The 16937-nt window shown below is 36.3% G+C and overlaps 1 protein-coding gene across 5 annotated transcripts in view; it reads right to left on the bottom strand.

Annotated features, from left to right (window-relative positions):
* Positions 1-16937, bottom strand: part of SLC16A7 (solute carrier family 16 member 7) — a 187421-nt gene that overhangs the window by 124436 nt on the left and 46048 nt on the right. For 4 of the 5 annotated variants that reach the window (XM_074402822.1, XM_074402819.1, XM_010337261.3 and 1 more), the window contains exon 2: positions 1-99. The gene's annotated coding sequence lies outside the window, so the exon portion shown is untranslated. Of the gene's footprint in view, positions 100-8388; positions 8422-16937 lie in introns of all 5 variants that reach the window. The other variant, XM_074402818.1, reaches the window with a different exon arrangement.

Raw genomic sequence — 16937 nt, 5'->3', positions numbered from 1 at the left:
AGAGTAACTCTGTTGGCACCAAGAGTCCTAGAGTCTTTGGTTCCCAAGATTACTTTGTTTCAGGTTTCACAGGAAAGCATCACAACTTAAGATTGACTCCTAGAAGAATCAAAGAATACAGTAACCACATAAATATTTTGATGCATGTTTGAAAGATATATCCAACTCCATATCTGAAAGACTCAATAAAATGTAGCTTTCTCTTGCACTGGCTGAAAATGCTATTTTACCTTCTCTTAAATCTCCAAAGTTTTATTTAAAGGCCCCTTTAGATATGAACAGATTATTTCATTAAATTTGTTCACATCACCACAGTTATACTCATGATTATAATTATGGCATCTTGCATTTATTTGTGTCTACCTTTATATTCTAAGTCTAAAGTAAAATTTCTCAAGGTGCAGAGGATTTCCTGCAAAATCATCAGAAAGACTCATTTCAGTCCAGCATCTTCAGGATTTCAAACCAATAACTGGTGTTTAATCTTTGAGTGATGTCTCTCTCCATTTTTGGTACATAAATATATGTGAATGTGAGTGTGTGTGTCTGTTTATAAAGTAATATTTTGAAATTTTTACAGAAATACATTAAAACTCTGTTTATATTAAATGTCTTAATTAAAAATTGAAGCAACAATTGAGTGAGACATTTAAGGTTTAACAATACATCAGAAATATTATAAAAATATAACCAACATTTGACTATCAGTTCTTGTATGTTCTTTGACTATATGAACCTTGAAACAAGTTTTTCACTTCTTTGTCCAATTTCTTTATTTGAAAACAAAGATTATACTAGTATTTACCTCTAAATTTTGACTATTAAATCAAGCTAGTTAACATTTGTAAAATACCTACTACATACAGCATTTGACAATGAACTAACATGAACAATTAATTAATAATACTATTAATAACTACTATTAATTCTTCTCGTAAAGCTCTGAGGTTCTATTTAAAGACAACTTTAGATATAAACAGATTATTTAGTTAAATTCATCCACATCACCACTAACCCTATGTTGTAATTATTGCATGCCATAATAGTTAATTAAAATATTAATTTGTTATTAATAACAGCATTAGTTAATGATATTAATATTTGCTACTTAAGACATAAAATATTAGATTATATACATGAATAGGTATTAGATTCCTGCTGATTCTTTATTTTAAAAATAATGTATTTAAGTATACAAATTCTGATATTTATTTTATTAAATCAATAGAATCAACTTTGAGGTGTAATCAACAAAAATCAGATTGTTCTACAGTAACATCGCACAGTGAAAAGGTTTTTAAAATATAAAAAAATCACATAAGTAAGGCCAAAGAAAACAGAACAGAAAAAGTCTGAGGTCATTTTGATAGCACTTGCAATGTCACTTGATTTGACCAGAGAACCTTGACATTGCAGTCTAAAAATGAAAGAAATTTTAGGTTTACAACCAATTGTTTACTTTGTAAATTTCAAAACTATAATAAGCAGAGAATGTACATATAATTGTACCAATTTAGTATAAATTACACAAAAACTTGTGAATTTTACATGCAAAGTACCCCCTTATAACAATAATTAAATTCATTTGAATCTAATATCAATATTAAGATATACTTCACAAATTTCCTGGTATTAGTACACCACAATAATTAACAATTATGTAATAAGTACTTTTAAAACATAACATCTTACTCGAACTAACTTTCTGATTCAGTAATAGTAAAATTATATAACTTTGCATTTATTTTATGCATAGGTATGGTGACAAATTGGTATTATTTGCTATAATCCAGTTTTGTCTGTATAATTATATTTCTTGCTTCATACCTAACAAGTGAGATCTCCCACATTTTGATTCTTACATGAAATAAAATAATACAAATATTATTTGAGAATCATTAGTTAAGTTTTCTTTCTCTTTTCTGTTTTATTCCTCAACTAAAAATTTATTTTAACAATGTGAGTTTAGAAATTCCCTGATTTTTCTCTACAACATTAGACAACTACAGTTAATTTTAATTTACAGTATTTTGTTCTGCAAAAATAGGGCAGTAAAATTTCATTTGTCTTAAGGAATGACAATTTTTTAAAAAAGAGAAGCAAATCTTAAGAATTATATGTTTGTAGGCTGATATGTAAAACAATAAAAAGTAATTTGACAGTTATATAAGCATATATACAAAATAAAGATGTTTTTAAAAAGAAAGGTAGTTTAAAATGAAATAAAATGTTTTCTATTTGTTTGGGCATGCCTTTTCATCTTCCAAGTAATTTTTACCTTGTACAAAAGTTAGAATACCTGACCTTCTGAATCATGCATGTGTAAATCACAGATTCTTATATTAAAAGGCAACTTTTTCATAATTTATTTAATATAAAACCAATAGCAAAAGTATAAGCTGTATTTAAGTTTCTAGAAAGGTTCATAAACTAAGAGAAATTCCTTGATCTGTTCTACTGAAAATAAAACTAACACAAATAAGAAGGGATGGGAAGGAAAAAGAAAAGAAATCTGTAAGCCTTTGGAAGGCTAGGTTAATATCTAATGTGTCATCCAATTATCAGGTGGGAAATAAGATGTTATTTTTAATACTGTAATTTCAGAGACCATTATTTAGGTGATTTAACTGGCCATACTTTTTAGAAAGGGCCAGCAGCTATTTCAATACTGCTATTTTAATAGAATACTCTGGGTGTCATTAAGATCCATGTCTGGTGTAACTCATAATTAATTGACTTAAGAATTTTAGTTACAACCAAAATGCATTACCCAGGGTTCATGATCTCTTCTACTCATGAAGCAAATTTTAATCAATACAGAAATGAAATATATTTTGCAAAGGTGCTTATGCAAAGGGCTAGGAATATACAACGTAATAGGGGAAATGTATTACTCATGTTTACACCTGGTTGATTATTATCTACAGAATAATAGAAGTAAAAAATTATGTCAGTTGACATATGTAATTTTATTAATATATTTCACAAAATAAATAAATGTCCTACAAAAAAATGAACAACAGTAAATCTAAAAGGAATATTTAAAACTATGTAAATTCACACTCAAATTTTCAGAAAAACAGCAAACAATTTTCTCTCTTAGGAGAGAGTTTCTCCCTTTAACTTAACAGTACAATCCAATCATGTTTATAAATTCTCATTAGGGCTGAAGAAAAAGTTCCTTGAATAAAGTATTTATTAAAACCTCAAGCTTAGTTCTATACCTAATGATAGTAGTTAGCATTTTAATAAAGCCAAAATAACTGTGAAACCATCTATTATATTCTTTTCAATCTTTTTTGCTTTTCCCTTCCTCAAGCCCAGAAAGCACGTTTGTTTTGGAAGCAACTGGCAAACACTACAAAAGAAGAACTTAAAGTGAATGATTAATGATCAAGGCAAAAATGTAAAATCACATCAGCTGATAAGTGGCTGACTAACTCAAGGTTGAAGAATGTGAGGGCATTGTGGCAAAGCTGAAGGGTAACATTTCTTCTGCTGGTAAATGACAGATATGAGACACTGCATCATCCTCTTAGATGTCCAAAAGCAAATCCATTGTTTTATGTTTACATAACCACCAAAGGTGACCTTTGAAAGTCACTGCAGACAGATTCTAAAAGGCATGTTATAAACAACTACATGTATGTAACTATAAATACTATTTATAGCTATAGTGTATAGCTCTTTTCATGATTGACATAAGAAATTCTACGGTACTCCTTAATAAGTAGTAGAACTTAAAATCTCTAAACAAGGGTAATAGAGTTATATGAGTGGAATCTAAGTAAATGGCCTATACCATCATATACTAAAAATCATGGAGAAAAACACTAGGACAATAAGCTTTGATCTCAATACTTTAACAAAATTACTGAATTAACTTACCATGTTCACATTTCTTTGTTATAGAGACATTAATAGCCAACCTTTTTTCTAACCGAGGAAGTTAAAGATGAAAGAAAAATCAATAAACATTGAAAAATATAATTTGGTTAGTGGTGGAGTGAAAATTAACCATGAAGAGGGGCAAAGCCAAAACATACTGCAAAGGCAGATCACACGGAGCTTGTTTTGGAATGTTGCCATGCTCACTTTATCATCTTACTTTAAGGGAAGTATGAGTGGTTGTGAAGGAGTGGACTCTGCATGGCAGTAAGAAAGAAGCATAAATAGTAGCTTCTTTTAGCTACCATCACCTCATAGTAAAATTTACATTTATCTTTCACTCTACAAAGCAAATAGTACACTAGAGCCTTTAGCAATTTTATTTTTACCTATAACTAAGACAGACAATATGATGGGGTGCTCTTAAGGATGTGCCTCAAAGACCTACAACTAGAGGGAGTATAACTGACCAAGGGCTCAAACTGCTGCGCTCTGAAATCCATTGCTGAATTTGCATGGAGTCCACACTTCCCACAGGCACCTCCCAGCCCACGCCTCAGCACAGCAGGGATATCAAAGCAGACCCATTCCTGTGACTCACAGGATTCTTCTGATGATCAAATTTATCCAGGAGACTCCCAGATGGCCTTGCCTGGCATATTGTAAAGTTATTCCAATCATTATCTTTGGGGAAAATAAGACATTTGCTAATATTGACTTGTTAAAGGCCAGGTTGCTGCATAAACATCAAAAATTATACAGTGTGAAACTTAGTTTTAAGGTAATTTTCAATTTCCTATTGTGGTTCCAGGATCCTGAACTATCCTGAGTAGATTAGAACTACAGAGAGATAGATTTTCATTCAATATAAATATAACCTCAAGCCAGAGATATCTAAAAGTAAAATGGGCGCTCTAACCCTCTCAATCACTCCTTGGTAATGGTAACATCCCCATTTTACAGAAGAGGAAATACTCAGCTTGGAGAAGCCAAGTTCTCAGGGGTATACATCTTTAAGGGTAGGAGACAATATTCCAACTTTGATCTTGTTCACTGTTTCCACAATATCAGTTAGAAGAAATCTCTTTCATGAAAAGGCACCAAATGGACATACATCAGCCATAAATAGGTGGTTGAACTATGTGGTGTATTAAAACACTTCTGGTGCTAAACTTTGATTAACAGTATGCTTAGAATGCACTTCATAATACCATATCTCCTTTATTTTGTATAAGACACACATTCTTTTCCATGTATTGTGGAACAAGTAAATCTACAGACCCAATTTAAATTTTCGTTAAAGTTATTCAAGTGCTCAGGTAAGACTATGCCCTTTTAAAACTTCAAAATGGAAATGAGTATCAAGTGAGTATCTGTTCTAATAAGCAAATAAAATGATAATATGTATAAAACCTAAACACTAAATATTAAATTAATGTAATGTCTTGAAAAAGTGAAATATTAGACAAATATCTATAAAATTCACATTAATATTTTTAGAACTATTTTTTTCTGAGATGGAGTTCTGCTCTTGTTGCTCAAGCTGGAGTGCAATGGTGCGATCTCAACTCACTGCAACCTCCGCCTCTGGGTTCAAGCGATTCTCCGGCCACTAGCCTCTGCAGTAGCTGGGATTACAGGTACCCATCATCATGCCTGGTTAATTTTTATATTTTTAGTAGAGACGGGGTTTTGTCATGTTGACCAGGCTGGTCTTGAACTCCTGAGCTCAGGTGATCCACCCACCTTGGTCTCCCCACATGCTAAGATTATAGGTGTGAGCCACTGTACCCAGCCTAAAACTTTTGAAGTAAAATACTATTAAGCAAGGCCACAAAACCAGAGTGGTTGTGAAGGAGGAGACGGGAATCAGTTAATATGATTCAAATCTTCCACTGATCTGAACAACAAGGCTTCTGTATCGGCCCCAACCGCCACTGAATTTTGAACATTGTCATCCTCACTTAGCTCAAATAACAACGTGGTTGAAAGTCAGGTCATGGCAGTATTTGGAAATGAAATAGCAGAACACCTTTAAACCAAAGATTTGTTTACAAATTTAAAGCCATCGAATTCCACTGATGCCTCTTGTCCTTCACTCTCAAGCCCCAAAGTGTTTCCTCTAATCACTAATCCTCTTTTGCAATCTCTCACTCACACAGTTACGTACTTTTTCCCATTTGGTTCATGCTCTCCACCCTCCCACTCTCCTCTTGATGTATGTCTTTCTCAACCTTGTCCATTGTACCCTCTATGACTCCCATTTTTTAATAAACAAACTTACTTATTCCTAACCAAGACATTATTTTGTCTCCAAATTGTTTTCTCCTTGAAAACCTGATTTACATAAGTCATCTTCATATATTCAGATCAGGATAGAGGCTCAGAATAATCCTACTTCCATTTTGTGGCTTTTTCAATTTCATGAAAAAGTTTTCACTTAGGTTCACTTCACCAATCTATATCACTCTGAATACTGGGGCTCATCTGCTTTTATGTCATTCCTCCAAAATCCATTTCTCCTGATTCCAAAATCCTACCAAAATCAATATAGATAATCAATACCGTTGCACTGCAATCAATAATCTATCCATAGAATTCATGTTCTCTACTTCAACTCTCATTTCAGAAAACCATTTCCAACTAGGACTTCATGGCCACTCTGAATGCCTCTATCATTAGAGGCTTAAACATTGATGTTCTACTTACCAATTAGTTCTCTATCTGTCATGCAATCTGCAATATTTTATTTCCATCAATCCTGTTCTGGTAACTTCTCGAGACTGGTTAGTCTCTTGACACATCTTCTCACAAACGATTAGCCCTTTTTTGCCTCAGATTTTTTCTCTGTTAAGCTGCAACATTGATCTTCACTCAAATCCCAGTTATGCTAAATATTGGTAAATCTATCTTGAGAAAATTACTTAACCTTGATCCTCAACTTGTTTTTAGAAAGTGGGAACAATATTTATACCTCATAGAAAAAAATTTTAAATGTGGCAAGATATATAACGTACTAAGCACAGTTATTAACACATCATATGTACTCAATAATATTAATATCATCTATGATAAATCACTAACATTCTCGAGTCCCTCATGCCTATGTCTTCTTGCAAGAAGAAGTCTGAAAATTCCAAACTTGGAATGGACTATGTAATTATAGCATTAAATAGAGCTAAGGGAAATGGATTAATTGTACAAATGGATACCACTAATTATTTATATATTTCAATTTCAGCAGGATCCCAAGGCCTGTCCAGTAAGCTTTCCACACATATCTTGGTATCTTCCTCTCCTCCATTACAGTTCTAACATCATCCCTTATCTTTAAGTTCCCTAAATATCCTCAGTCACCCTCTGCAGTTGACCCGGAGCTCCGTATTGTTGTTCTTGTTGTTGAGACAGGGTCTCACTCTGCCACCCAGGATCAAGTACAGTGGCACAATCATGGCTCACTGCAGCCTTTACCTCGCCAAGTTCATGTGATCCTTCCATCTCAGTCTCCCAAACAGCAGTGACTATGGGCACGTGCCACCATGTCTGGCTAATTGATGTATTTTTTTTTTTGTAGTGACAGGGTTTCACCATGTTGCCCAGCCTGGCCCCAAATTCCTGGCATCAAGTGCTCCTCCTGATTAGACCTTCCGAAGTGCTGGGCTTACAGGCATGAGCCACACACCTAATCTACATGGCTTCTTATTTACAGAAAAAATAAATGCCATCAGATCAGGCATGAACTCCCACAACATCTTGGTTACCTGTGCACATTTCTGTATCTCCCTTGGTCCTTCATCCATTCTCTTCTGCTTCTGCAGAGAAGGTGGGCCCCTTCCTGGTCACCAAACACAATTTTACCTGATGTGATAATTTCTTCTTGAATTTTACAGTGTATTAGTCCCTCTAATAATACACTGTAAAGTTCAAGTATATTATTATAGGGACTAATATACTGCATTAGTCAAGTCCCTGTAGTAATAATACACTGTAATAATACAGTGTATTATTCTCAAGTTGCTATAAGGACATGCCTGAGATTAGGTAACTTATAAATGAAAGAGGTTTAATTGACTCACAGTTACACAGGGCTGGGGAGGCCTCAGGAAACTTACAATCATGGTGAGAGGGGAAGCAAACACATCCTTCTTCACATGGCAGGAGAAAGGAGAAGAATGAGAGCTGAGTGAAGGAGGAAGCTCCTTATAAAACCATTAGCTGTCGTAAGAACTCACTCAGTATCACAAGAATAGCACAGGGGTAAGAGCCCCCATGATTACATTATCTCCCATCAGATCCCCTCCCATGACACATGGGAATTATGGGAACTATAATTCAAGGTGAAATTTGGGTCCAAACACAGCCAACCATATCTTTACACCCCTGGTCCCTCCCAAATCTTATGTCCTCACATTGTAAAACACAATCATGCCCTTCCTAACAGTTTTCCAAAGTCTTAACTCATTTCAGCATTACCCCAAAAGTCTAAGCCCAGAGTCTTACCTGAGAGAAGCCAAGTCCCTTCTGCCTAGGAGCCTGTAAAATCAAAAGCATGTTAGTTACTTCCTAGATACAATGAGGTTATAGGTGTTGGGTAAATACATCCATTCCGAATGGAAGAAATTGGCCAAAACAAAGGGGCTGCAGGCCAATGCACATCTGAAATACAATAGGGCAGTCATCAAACTTTAAAGTTACAAAATGGTCTTCTTTGACTCCATGTCTCACATCTAGGTCACACTGATGCAAGGATGAGCTCCCATGGGCTTAGGCAGCTCTGCCCCTGTAGCTTTGCATGGTACAGCCCCACTCCTGGCTGCTTTCATGGGCTGGAGTTGAGTGTCTGCAGCTTTTCCAGGTGCACAATGCAAGGTATTGGTGGATCTACCATTCTGGGGTCTGGAGGACAGTGGCCTTCTTCTTACAGCTTCACTAGTCAGTGCCCCAGTGGGGTCTCTGTGTGGGGCCTTGAACCCATTTACTTTCTGTATTGCCCTAGTCCTGGCAGAGATTCTCCATGAGGGCTCTGCCCCTGCAGCAGACTTCTGCCTGGACATCAAGGCATTTCCATACATCCCTGAAATCTAGGTGGAGGTCTCCAAACCTCCAATCTTGTCTTCTATACACCCAGAGGACCAACACCATGTGGAAGCTTCCAAGCCTTTGGCCTAGCACCCTCTGAAGCACTGGCCTGAGCTGTACCTGACCCTCTAGCCATGACTAGAGCAGCTGAGATGCAGAGCATCAAGTGTTGAGGCTGCACACAGCAAGGAGACCCTGGGCCCAGCCCAGGAAACCATTTTTCCCTCCTAGGCCTCCAGGTCTGTGATGGAAGCAGTTGCTGTGAAGGTCTCTGATATGCCCTGGAGACATTTTCCACAAAGTCTTAGTGATTAATATTTGGCTCCTCGTTACTTATCTAAATTTCTGTAGCCAGCTTAAATTTCTCCCCAGCAAATGTGTTTTTCTTTTCTATCACATCACTAGGCTGCAAATTTTCCAAACTTTTATGCTCTACTTCCTTTTGAACATTTTGTCACTTAGAAATTACTTACACCAGCTACCCTAAATCCTTTCCCTCAAGGTCAAATTCCACAAATCTCTAGAGCCGGGGCAAAATGCTGCCAGTCTCTTTGCATGACAAGAGACTTTAGTTCCTCATCTCCGTATGAGACCACCTAAGCCTAGACATCATTGTCCGTATTACCATCAGCATTTTGGTCAAAGCCAGTCAACAAGTCTCTAGAAAGTTCCAAAGTTTCCCACATCTTCCTGTCTTTTGAGCCTCCAAGTCTCTGTTCCACACTTTACCACATTTTCCTGTCTTCTTCTGAGCACTCCAAACTATTCCAGCCTCTACCTGTTACCTAGGTCCAAAGATGAGTCCACATTTTTGGGTATCCTTATACCAGCATCCCATTCTATGTGGTTCCAGTTTACTGTATTAATCTGTTCTCATGCTGCTATAGGGACATATCTGAGACTGGGTAATATATAAATGAAAGAGGTTTCATTGACTCACCATTCCATAGGGCTGGGAGGGCCTCTGGAAGCTTATAATTATAGTAGAAGGGGAAGCAAACACATCCTTCTTCACTTGCAGCAGGAAGGAGAAGAATGTGAGGCAAGCAAAGTGGGAAGCCCCCTATAAAATCAGATCTTGTGAGAACTCACTATCATAAGAAAAGCATGGCGGTAACAGCCTCCATGATTAAATTACCTCCCACTGGGTCTCTCCCACAACATGTGGTGATTATGGGAACTACAATTCAACATGAGATTTCGGTGGGGACACAGCCAAACCATATCAAATGGTTTTACTGTCTGATCTGACTCTATGCCACTGCTTTATTCTCCTTTAATTTTATGTCTTTCCTTGCATGACATCCATTAACAATACTGAACTAATTTAACTTTCCAGCCTGAATAGCTATCAGTGATTATTAAGGAGTTCTCTTCCTCACCTTTCTGTTGAGCATGCTCCTATTTATTCCTCAAGACCCAATTTAAGGGTTTCTCCCCTGTGAGAGTGGTACATAAGAACGACATAAGGGATAATGAAGAGTACTAACAGGATAAGAAAACTCCAGGAAACACAACAATAGGGAAGGCTCATAATGTCTAGAGTTGATAAATGATAACAGGTTTCAATTACGATACTATATTTCATGCTTAACTTCTATCTTTCACATACATTTTCACTTCACGAAAATCATTTCAACCACTTTCTGACAGCGTTAAGAAACAGAGTCTTAAGACTCTCAGATTTGCAGATAATTACAAAAAATGTCTCCAACTGTCAGGAAATAATGTTGTCTGTCCATTAAAAAATTGTGAAAGTGGAGGGAGGAACAAGAAGTAAAGTTACAACACACATTTGTTGGCAAAAAAATAAAAATCAAATAAACAGATCACTGACTTAGAAACTTTTCTGCATTCAGAAATCAGTTAAGTACCAGTTATTTATGTAACTGGTACTTAAGTACAGGCCCAAGGTTACTTCTAAAACTAAAATGTAAGACTTTGTAACTGTTTTGGTTTTTACTGTTTTTGAGACAGAGTCTCACTCTGTTGCCCAGGCTGGAGTGCATTTTTTTTTTCATTTTGTTGTTGTTTTTTGTTTTGTTTTGTTTTGTTTTTGAGGCAAAGTTTTGCTTTGTTGCCCAGGCTGGATGGAGTATAATGGTGTAGTCTTGGATCACTGAAATCTCTGAGGCTTCTTGGGTTCAAGCGATTCTCCTGTCTCAACCTCCCAAGTAGCTGGGATTACAGGTGTCTGCCACCATGTCCAACTAACTTTTATATTTTTATTAGAGACAGGATTTTATCATGTTGGCCAGGCTGCTCTTGAACTCCTGACCTCAAATGATCTGTCTGCCTCAGCCTCCCAAAGTGCTGTGATTACAAGTGTGAGCCACCATGCCCAGCTGCTGGAGTGTATTTTCTTGGCTTACTGCAGCTTCTACCTACCAGGCTCAGGTGATTCTTTTGCCTCAGTCTCCCAAGTAGCTGGGATTACAGGCATGTGCCATGATGCTAGGCTAATTTTTGTGTTTTTAGTAGAGGGGATTTCACCATGTTGACAAGGCTGGTCTCAAACTCCTGACATCAAGCAATCCACTTGTCTCAGCCTCCCAAAGTTCTGGGATTACAGGCATGAGCCATCACGCCCAGCCAAGACTTTATAACTTTTGATGTGCAATAAAGCCAGGGTCTAGTCCAGGCGTCCCCAAACTTTTTACACAGGGGGCCAGTTCACTGTCCCTCAGGACATTGGAGAGCCACCACATACTGTGCTCCTCTCACTGACCACCAATGAAAGAGGTGCCCCTTCCTGAAGTGTGGCGGGGGGCCAGATAAATGGCCTCAGGGGGCCGCGTGCAGTCTGCGGGCCATAGTTTGGGGATGCCTGGTCTAGTCTGTCATTAGCATCCAGCAAAGTTTCACATTGTTTTGCTTTGCTTTGTTTGTATTATTTTTATTTTTTATTTATTTTGACCACCTAGCTTTATTAAGTTCTGAATGAAATAAATTATCCTGAAATACCACTATTTTGACTTTATGCCAAATGTTATCAATATCTTAAGCCAAATATTCAAATTTATCAAATGCTGTCTCCATATTTCCAATTCAAAATCTACCACATGCTCAGAGTTGCAGCAGGACACATACTGCTTTTTAAAGGGCAACCTAAGAGTTATCTCAATGGATAATTATGCTCTTTTGTGAAGTGATGTAGGTCATTGCTGAAGTAGTTTCAAAGTCACTCTCCAAAACTGAAATACAGATGTGACATTTGGTAAATTTTCAGAACCTACTGAAGTGTAACACCACAATTTTCTTCAAGAATACCAGTTTGCCAAAATTCCCTCTGTGCTGTGAAAAGCCTGCTAGAAGACCAATGATTTCAAACTGTTCTGTTCAGCTTGATTACATTGGTGTGGTACCACTTATCTAAAGCTATTTTAAGCATCTTCTTGAATTACAGTAAGCTATATTGTAAATCTAATTACATTTGCCCACAGGGAAGTAAGTACATAAGAAGCCTGTTCTGTAATCTACTTAATAAAAGGCACTCCAGTTTTCTTCATAGCATTTATCAAAAATTGTCATTATACAGTATATACATATATATATATATATATATATATATATATATATATATATATATATTTTGAGTCAGAGTCTCGCACTGTCTCATCTAGGCTGGAGTGCAGTGGCATGATCTCAGCTCACTGCAATCTCTGCCTCCGAGGTTTAAGCAATTCTTGTGCCTCTGCCTCCCAAGCAGCTGTGATTACAGGGGCCCGCCACCACACCTGGCTAATTTTTTTGTATTTATAGTAGAGACGAGGTTTCACTATTTTGTCCAGGCTGGTTTTGAATTGGTGACCTCATGATCTGCCCTCCTAGGCCTCCAAAAGTGCTGGGATTAAAGGTCTGAGTCACTGCACCCAGCCTTGTTTATATTTCTAACGCTAGTCTCTTCCACTGTAACTTCCATGAGAGTATATGGGTATGTTACATATATAGTACCTAGCAGTGTCTAGAGGGCCAGTAAATGTTTGGAGATTGAATGAATGAATGAATGACCACATAAGAGATAACTAGATTTATAGACATTTATGCTTGCCACTTTCAATCTGAGCAGAAAAAATCTAAGTATATTAGAGACTCTTGGGGTCATAGTGCAGAGCAGTATAAGTACAGATTTTCAATTAGTTCTGTTATCAAGACAACTGGATTGAGCTTTCTTACACTCGGTTTCCTCATCTGTAAAATGTGAATAATTACATTGGAGTAAGTGTTAAAGTTAATGCATATGAAAGTATATAGCATAGTACATGGCAGAAAGTAAAGTGTAAATCAAGTCATCAATATCATTTACTAATATTTTATACAGAATCTAAGTGAATTATATTAATCTAAATTATCCAAGTGCTTTTAAAATTTGACAACATAAAGGTATTCTGAGGATATGCTGGCAGTGATAACTCATCAATAATTTATAGCACTAAAATAAACTTTCCAACATCCTTTGTGCCTGTATTCCCAATTATTATAAGGTTTTCCAACAAACTACTTTCAACTAAGTTTCAGAATTCTTTACTTAATTTCCAAATTCTTCACAACAATTATGGAATCTATCTGAATTGAACTCCATAAAGGCAATCTTAATTCACGGTTAGTCAATTCTCTAGTCTAGATTGTATGTTCCTCTTCAGTCAATTTTTATTTCATTATTGCTCATACATTCTATAACTTGGACTACTATCACAGTGGAAAAGATCATAATCACTAAATTGTGCTACCCCTTCTGGACTATACCTCCCTTGATGCTCTATCCTCTGCATGAAGAGTCATATCCGTGTTGATTCTTAACTTTTATTCATCCACTAATGTAATGTACATTTACTGTGCACCATCTACAAGACAGGTACTGTGTTATACTTTAGAATTATAAGGATTAACACATAAAATCCTTAGTATCAAAAAGGTCACAATCTAATAGGAGCTGGAAATGAAGAAATAGGTAATTATGAAAAATACGGTAAGCAAAGTAAATATGTGCATGATTTTATGGAAACACAAAGAGAGAATATCTAATCACCCTGTGGTGAATGAAGGCCAGAAATAGGTTCCAGAAAAAAAGAATGGATAGAATAATTCTTAAAGGATAAAGAGGAATCAATGGGCTAAAAGGACTACAGGTAAGGAATTCCAATAATGAGGGTCAAAATGAAGCTTGGAAACATACTGTACAGAAAATGCTAACAGAGCAAATTCATTTTAAAACGCTTGTTAGATCATCAATGCAGTTCTCAAACTTTGTCTCCAGAATGTAAATGTATAAGAAAGAACATAATTTAGATTTTGAACTAAAATAAATCAGCATTATAATTTTAAAATCAATACATTTATTTCTGTAACACTAGATAAAGCAACATTAGGAAACATATGGTTTGCTAGATGCTGTTCAGTGTTTCAGGGCACATGAATACTGTTTTGATATTCCTAAATGGTGAATTATTACCACTACTGTACATCTTCCCAGCAAGGACACACTCTAAACTGCCTTACTAATGACATCTAGGAAAAGCCCATTTTCTGTAACAAGAAAGTGACACACATTGAAAAGTACAATGAATAATGGTTCATTAAGTCCTAGATTGTAGAAGAGCATCAAATTGGCTCCCTTCTTTCACAAACGGAAAAAGTAAGAAACAGTGACATCCAATAAAATTAAGCAACTCTCCCCAACTTAGAAATATCCAAGTAAAGTGAGTCCCTTTATTATAAATATTAGGAAAGTTATAAAGGCAATATTTTGTACAACAGACGAATTTTGTTTCTATGCCAATGGGTTAAAACAAAATAGTCCTAGAAACTATTGCACAATTATTGTATATATTTGTACCCATAAAAAAGTATTGGCTTATAAATAAACTATTTTTATATCCTATCAAGGCAGAAACTTCACTTTTTGTTCAGCAGAGTAACCCCATCAAAAGCAAAGTCGGTTCTAAGAATGGTTTTGGAATGAATGAAAAAAATGAATGCCTGCCATGTGTAAGAACAGACTTTGGAGAATTTGGCAGCAAATGAATGCACAATGTCTCCAGCAGGGAATAAAAACACATTAAAAAGATCACTTCATATCAATTAAATTTAAAAAGAATTATAAGAATAAGATGTGGTGGACATAGGTGCTTTAGCTTGTGTGACCTAGGAGGCCTCTGGGATGGAAGAGTTGGTGACAGGATAGAGATTTACCTAGGTAACTACTTTGTATGTGCTATTTCTTCCATTTCTCACTACACCATTTCCTGGCAGCTATCACATTTCCAATTTACAGATAAAGCTTAAACAGTTAAATACGATTTTTCAAATAATATTTATGTATATTATTATTTATTATTTATTTTTTATTTTTTATACAAATGTTGCCTTCAATGTTTTGTCCAACTAGAAACCTTTTTAGGGATTCAATTTGCCCACATAAGTCAATTTTCATACATACAGTTGTTCTAAAAAAAAAAAAAAAACCTATATGGCCAGAGTGGTGGCTCATATCTGTAATCCCACACTTCAGGAGGCCAAGGCGGGCGGATCAGGGGGTCAGGAGATTAAGACCATCCTGGCCAACATGGTGAAACCCTGTCTGTACTAAAACTACAGAAATTAGCTGGGCATAGTAAACATGGCCAACATGGTGAAACCCTGTCTGTACTAAAACTACAGAAATTAGCTGGGCATAGTAAACATGGCCAACATGGTGAAACCCTGTCTGTACTAAAACTACAAAAATTCGGCGTGGACCTGTAGTCACAGCTCCTAGGGAGGCTAAGACAGGAGAATCTCTTGAACCCAGGAGGCGGAGATTACAGTGAGCCGAGATCACGCCACTGCACAACAGTCTGGTGACAGAGAAAGACTCCATTTCAAAAAAAAAAAAAAAAAAAAAAACCTATATAAGGCTAAGTGCGGTGGCTCGAGCCTGTGATCCTAGCGGTTTGGGAGGCCAAGACAGGTGGATCACGAGGTCAAGATCCGGTGACTGCCCTGGCTAAGACCCCGTCTCTACTAAAAATACAAAAATATTAGCAGGGTGCGGTGGCCTGCACCTGTAGTCCCAGCTAAGGGAACTTTAGCAAAACACAAAAATATTTTCTTTTTAAAAATGTTTTGGAAAATACATTTAGAATACTGAACTCTTTATCAGGTTCCCAAGATGAAAGGTGAGTATTTTCAGTTGTTAATACATGGCAACACTTGTTTTCGATAGGGACTGTGAACAACTTCCACTGTATCTGTCAATCAAATGGTTAAAAAAGAAAAAAATCATTGAAAAAAAATCTTACACAACTGCAAACACCTGGGATAATAAATGGTTTTAGTAGTCAGTGGTGGCATGGATCTTTCTGTTATCTTGGTAGATAGAATTCAAGACTATTTTAAGAAAGGCACTACTTTTTTTTTTTTTTTTCAGAATATCAGGTATTTAATTTCTCATAGCAACCAAAAATAACAATCCTAATGCTTGGAAAAGTAAAATTCTAAATTATATTTTCTCTGAGGGGGCAAAAAGTTCAAGTTAACACAAGAATTAATTTCAAATGACAAAACAGGAATATTCACCAAAATTTAAATAAGACACATAAGCTCTAATCATGAAATGTCCCCCAAAAGTCAAAGCATAAGAGAAAACTGCAAATTCCCTTTTGTTCTGCTTACTAATTGTGTAAGTCCAATGTCTTCTTTGTTTCTAGCAACATTCCTGAGTTTCCTTACGATCATTTAGATTTGGCATGTGGCTGAGACACAGTTACAACTATTAATGCTGCAGCAAGTACTGGGGAGGTGGCATGCCTGAGGGAACATGGAGCTCTGTCCTCCCACCCATGCCGTGTCCTGTGCATCACTTCCAGGTGACTATTTCTGTGTTATATTCTTTGTAATAAGCTGATAACTATAAGAAAATGTTCCCCTGAGTTACGTGAGCTGTTCTAACACTTTCTGGACCTGAGGAAGGCGTTGGAATCCCCAGTTTG

Source organism: Saimiri boliviensis, chromosome 7, assembly GCF_048565385.1.
Source record: "Saimiri boliviensis isolate mSaiBol1 chromosome 7, mSaiBol1.pri, whole genome shotgun sequence".
In the NCBI taxonomy this organism is placed as follows: Eukaryota; Metazoa; Chordata; class Mammalia; order Primates; family Cebidae; genus Saimiri; species Saimiri boliviensis.
This window is presented reverse-complemented; position numbering and strand designations above follow the sequence as displayed.